Below are 6,016 nucleotides of genomic sequence, written 5' to 3'. Positions count from 1 at the left end.
AAGTTCAGGTTTCTTGGGTGCAATTGAGCTCAGAAAACCTTAAAAAAAAAATATATATATATTACAAAAACGTATTTTTATATTTCATGTCACCATCCCTTTAAAATCCACTCTTCCTTTCCGACTGGAAACTCTGGAGCGCCGCAACCGGCCTCTCCGGGGGCCTTGCCCGTCAGGGCCCCGGACAAAAGAAGTCCCCTATGTCGGTTTTCACACACACACACACACACACACACACACACACACACACACACACACACACACACACACACACACACACACACACACACACACACACACACACACACACACACACATATATATAAATTGACCACATTGGTACCCTTGCATCGTTTTAAAACCTTGGTGAGCATACAGACCCCCACAATGTGTAACTGTGTTTAGATAATTTTGAAATTTGTCTTAGCTTTTATTTGAAATTTGTTTTAGCTTTTTATTCGTAAACCTATATGTAATTTCACATTCCTTGTATTGTATTGTATTCTTTGTTTTTATTTTCCTTATCTTCTGATGTATATTGTGATGTTTTTCTACGTGATATATATATATATATATATATATAGTATATTGTTGGGCTCTTTGGCACCTGTGCTGGATTAGGGTGGGGGGGGTTGAGTGGGTTGATCGGGGCCTGGAGAGAGGAGCGGAGGAGAGAGACCACCGCCGCCGGTAGCTAGACGGAGTTAAGCTTTTAGATTGGGTTACCCCGGAGCGGGGCGGGGCGGGGCAGCCAGGTGCTGCTGTGTTGTTGGGTAATACCTCCCAGATCTCCCCAACAATCTGGTTCTGTTTCCTCCTCGCCGCCTCGGCCGCGCTGCATGCGCTCTCCTCCTCCTTCCTCGTCGTCGAAAAGTATTTATTCAACTAAGTTATATACTTTAGCTATTGAAAAATAGCAGATCTACAAGCTCGTATAGCGCGGCAAATACATATATTTTTGGCGGTCCTTGACATGAAAATGTTTGAGAATGACTGATATAGAAACATAGGGGTTCTCAGAAAACTGTCAGGATTTAGAAGACATTTGTAGAATCGTCCTCAGGTCTGAATGGGTTAAAGACTATTTAAGCCTCGGTCGAACAGCCCAGTTGACAAATCATGACAATAACTCCCGCTGGGAGTCTATACCAGCGGGATAGACTCCATCTCCCAGGGGGTCTAGCACATTGTAACGGGGATAGACTCCATCTCCCAGGGGGTCTAGCGCATTGTAACGGGATATACTCCATCTCCCAAGGGGTCTAGTAGTGCATTGTAACGGGGATAGACTCCATCTCCCAGGGGGTCTAGCGCATTGTAACGGGGATAGACTCCATCTCCCAAGGGGTCTAGTAGTGCATTGTAACGGGGATAGACTCCATCTCCCAGGGGGTCTAGCGCATTGTAACGGGGATAGACTCCATCTCCCAGGGGGTCTAGCACATTGTAACGGGGACAGACTCCATCTCCCAGGGGGTCTAGCACATTGTAACGGAGACAGACTACATCTCCCAGGGGGTCTAGCACATTGTAACGGGGATAGACTCCATCTCCCAGGGGGTCTAGCACATTGTAACGGGGATAGACTCCATCTCCCAGGGGGTCTAGCACATTGTAACGGGGACAGACTCCATCTCCCAGGGGGTCTAGCGCATGCATTGTAACGGGGATAGACTCCATCTCCCAGGGGGTCTAGCACATTGTAACGGGGACAGACTCCATCTCCCAGGGGGTCTAGCACATTGTAACGGGGACAGACTCCATCTCCCAGGGGGTCTAGCACATTGTAACGGGGATAGACTCCATCCCCCAGGGGGTCTAGCACATTGTAACGGAGACAGACTACATCTCCCAGGGGGTCTAGCACATTGTAATTCTCACATGTCTCCCCCCTGCTCCGCTCCCTGCACTGGCTCCCAGTCGCTGCCCGCACAGAATACAAAACTCTGATGCTGGCATTCAAAGCAACCAAAGGTATGGCTCCCCCATATCTTGCAAGCATGATTGAACCCTACAAACCCTCCCGCGCACTCAGATCAGCCAACGCAGGAAAGCTGGAAGTACCCTCACTGAAAACGCCGGGACAACGCTCCACACGTCCCAAACTCTTCTCCCTTCTGGCCCCAAAACTGTGGAATGCACTCCCTGTTGCAATCAGAACTGCAGCATCACTCCCAATCTTCCGCCGTAGTCTGAAGACCCACCTTTTCAGACTCCATCATGGCCCATAGCACTTATCCTACCCCCTTAGATAGCACTTTTTAGACTTAGATAGCATTTGAAACAGACTTATAGCATGTCATGTAGACAGCACAGTAATTGCATTGTATGTAGTCATAGTACATATGTATAGCATAGTATAGTATATATGTATAGTTAATATGTATAGTGTCATTATATAGATATGTTCTAGTTACGTTCTTAGCTTACGCATGTTTCTTGATAAATGCATTTTATATGTGTTACCGGCTGATACAGACAATAAGCCACTCCCGGCCTACTTGTCCCCTGCATTTACCCATCCTAAGTGTCTGGGGACCCCCAGGGCTTCCCCATGCAGGGGTCCTTGGGGTTCCACTAGGGGGTCTCCAACTAAATGTGTTATACCGTGGGTATTTAAAGAAAAATCACACCTGTGTGAAGTGAGGGGCACTCGTATCATCATAGATCATACACCATCACATTCTGGCCAATCACTTTTGGCGTCTTTTCTGTCCTTACTTTTTAAGCCCTCGGCCAATCAAATCATCATCGCTGCACATGCATGGCTATGGGGTACACACGCACGCACAACGCTGGGCATTAAGACAGGCTGGCGCCCCTCAAAAATAGCAGATATACAAGCTCACAGCGTTTTTGAAAAATCATCCAGATGTGTGTGTGTGTGTGTGTGTGTGTTAGCACGAGAAAAGAATAAGTTTGAGAACCACTGTTTCATAGCACGTGCACAAAATTGATTCCAGTTCCGTATCGGGGCAATATTCCGGCTCGGGTCTTCCTGGCGGCATGCACGCAGTTGTTGTTATCGTGGTCTGAGTCGAGAGCGCTACTGTCAGTCACCTCTTTTATATGAAACCATAAAACATGGCAGCGGCTAAACGGAACCAAGATCTGTTGCTACGACTCAGATGATGCCTGATTGCTAGCAGGCAGCCACGTCTGGCCATGTCTGGGGGGGGGGGACTGAAGCTTCTGGAAGCAGAAACACATGGCGACGCACACACACGTCATCTCGCACCACAGCATATCCCCCCCACCCCCAACCCCCCCCCCCCCCCCCATGTTGTGATCAGAGCCATATATAGAGTATAAGACAGAGTTACGACAACTCCGGAGTGGTGGAAAAAGTACTCAATTGTTTTGCTTAAGTAAAAGTACCAATACTGCAATTTAGAAAAAGTACGGAATTTAAAATGTACTTGAGTAAAAGTACAAGCGTATCGACATCAAAATGTACTTAACCCTGCAACACCAATAATACAACATATTTTAATTCATTAATTCATTCATATCCCGGTGGTTTTTAGGATTGATTTTAAAATTATTTTACTTGTTTATAAATCCCTAAACGGTCTTGCACCCTCATACCTCCGCGAATGCCTACCCAGATACGTTCCTAACCGCCCCCTCAGGTCCTCCACTGCTGGCCTGCTTGAAGTGCCTGAAAGAATGTCTACAAAAAAGTATGGTGAAGCAGCCTTCTGCTTCTATGGGCCTACAGCCTGGAATCGACTTCCATTTCAACTTAGACACGCACCCTCTGTAGACATTTTTAAAGCTCAACTCAAGACTCACCTTTTTACTCTTGCTTTTAATTGAGTTTTAGTTTTAGTTGAGTTCTCTATTCTGACCTTTTGCGGTGTGCTTTGTTTCTCGTCCATCTATGTTTTTATGCTTTTTTTGTTGTTTGCTCTTTACCATTGTTTTATCCGTCTAACTGCTTGCCTGTGTTTTATTGCTATTTTTATGTACTGCCCTGTGAAGCACTTTGAGTTGCATTTATGTATGAAAGGTGCTATACAAATAAAGTTTATTATTATTATTATATATATTTTTTATGTTCTTTTTTCACCTAAACATCATCATTGATGTTCATTGCAATGCCATTGGTCATGATATTTGCATATAAATGAAATTCACACAAATTAAAAGTCTCTGGACTCTCAATTTTGATTCTTTTTTTTACCTATGGCCTTTGACCTTTAACCCTGATAAAAGCAAGTAAAGTAACTGTAATATATGTTTTTTTTTGTGATCATTAGAATGTCTAAAACATGTTTTATTCATTATTGTGAAAGATACCCCCCAAATTTAGAATTTATTATTATTTTAATAATTATTGTAAATGTGCATAAAATGTGCAAAGTTAGTCGACTAAAATGTATTTTGGCGGGCCTTGATGCCGTCGTAATGGCTGATTTTACTCTTGCTGAAAATAGCCGATCTACAAGCTCACAACGCATCGCGCTGCGACACGGTGTGAGCTTGTAGATCAGCTATTTTCAGCATGCAACCAAGTGTAAAATGACCTCTTGTCCACTATAGTCCCTTCCTAACATTTTAGTCTAGTTTTTATTTATTGACAAAATTGTCGATATATTTAGTCTTAGTTTTAGTCATCATAGCTTAGTTTTCATTTCGTTTCTATTTAGTTTTTGTCAGTGAAAAAAGGTAGTCGACGAGTTTAGTTTTAGTCGACGAAATCAACACTGTGCAGAATGTCCTGTTTTACAAAAAAGGTCTAAAGATCTTTTGAAAATAGAAGATCTACAGACTCACAATGTGTGGCATTGCGACGCACTGTGAGCTTGTAGTTTGGCTATTTTCAAAAGCCCCCCCCCCCATGCAACAAGGTTGGGTCTTCAAACCATGTGACTCCCATTGGAAATGCATTGAGGCGGCCATAACACACACACAGAAGACACAGGACACATGTGTGTCTTGTCTTGCGTGTGTCTTAAATGTGAGTGAGGCCCAAGACAAATTTCCCTAGTGGACAATAAAGTTAACCTTGACCTTGATATATGCCAGCCACCAGCTGGCTCCATACAGAGACAGTTCCAGTACAATGCAATAGAAGACTCTTTTTTGGTCAGGGCACAGGTCTCCACCACACCAGGGCAGGTCAGGTTGTGGCCTCCTGGTGGCACTATAATAGGCCAATGTGAAAAGGGTGACATTTCTTCTTACGCCTTGGATGGCAATTGGATGATTTGAGGCATTTTGTTCCAAAAATGTGTTTTGCAAAACTCCACCTGTTGGTGGCGCTATAACAGGCCAATGTGAAAAGGGTGGGATATATTCTTCAGCCTAGTAGGAAAGTCTGTGAAAGATTTCACGTAAATTGTGCACCAATGATGATGGAATCCGAAATATCGGACAGATCCGTCTTGAACACATGACTATAGAGATAGTGTGTAATGATTTGCGGAATTTTTGGACAGAATCTGGATGAGTAATTTAAAAAAAATGTTTTTCAAAAGTCGGCCTCCTGGTGGCGCTATAACATGTTGTTCTGGAATTTTTAGGCCAGAGGTTCATCGTTGGCATCCAGGGAGTGTGTGTGCAAAATTTGGCATTGACCGGGTTAACGGTGCCGGAGATTAGCTGGTAACAGACGGACGGACGGACGGACGGACGGACGGACGGACGGACACACACACGGACGGAGTGCAAAACATACTCTCTCCCCATGCCTCCGGCCTGGTGGAGACAACAACTATGAGCTCAGTGGCTCCCAGTGTTAAGGCAAAGTCTATGTGAGGTTGTGAGTTCAAACCCAGCTTTGAGCTCCTTCTACTTTCAGTCTGGAGCAACACTGGAAAGAGATGGAAAGCTGAGGAGGTTCTCAGAGAGCATGGTGGCTTCTGTCTATGTGAGCCACAGGTCGTGGGTTGTACTTGTACCCATCGCAAAAAGACACTTTTCCCACACAGGAGTTAATCTCAAACATTCAACAGTAAAATGCATAAATAAAAAACGTAGGGCGCAAAATCTAAGATTGCTGTTGAGAGGC

Source organism: Electrona antarctica, assembly GCF_951216825.1.
Source record: "Electrona antarctica genome assembly, chromosome: 18".
Classification (NCBI taxonomy): domain Eukaryota; kingdom Metazoa; phylum Chordata; class Actinopteri; order Myctophiformes; family Myctophidae; genus Electrona; species Electrona antarctica.
This window is presented reverse-complemented; position numbering follows the sequence as displayed.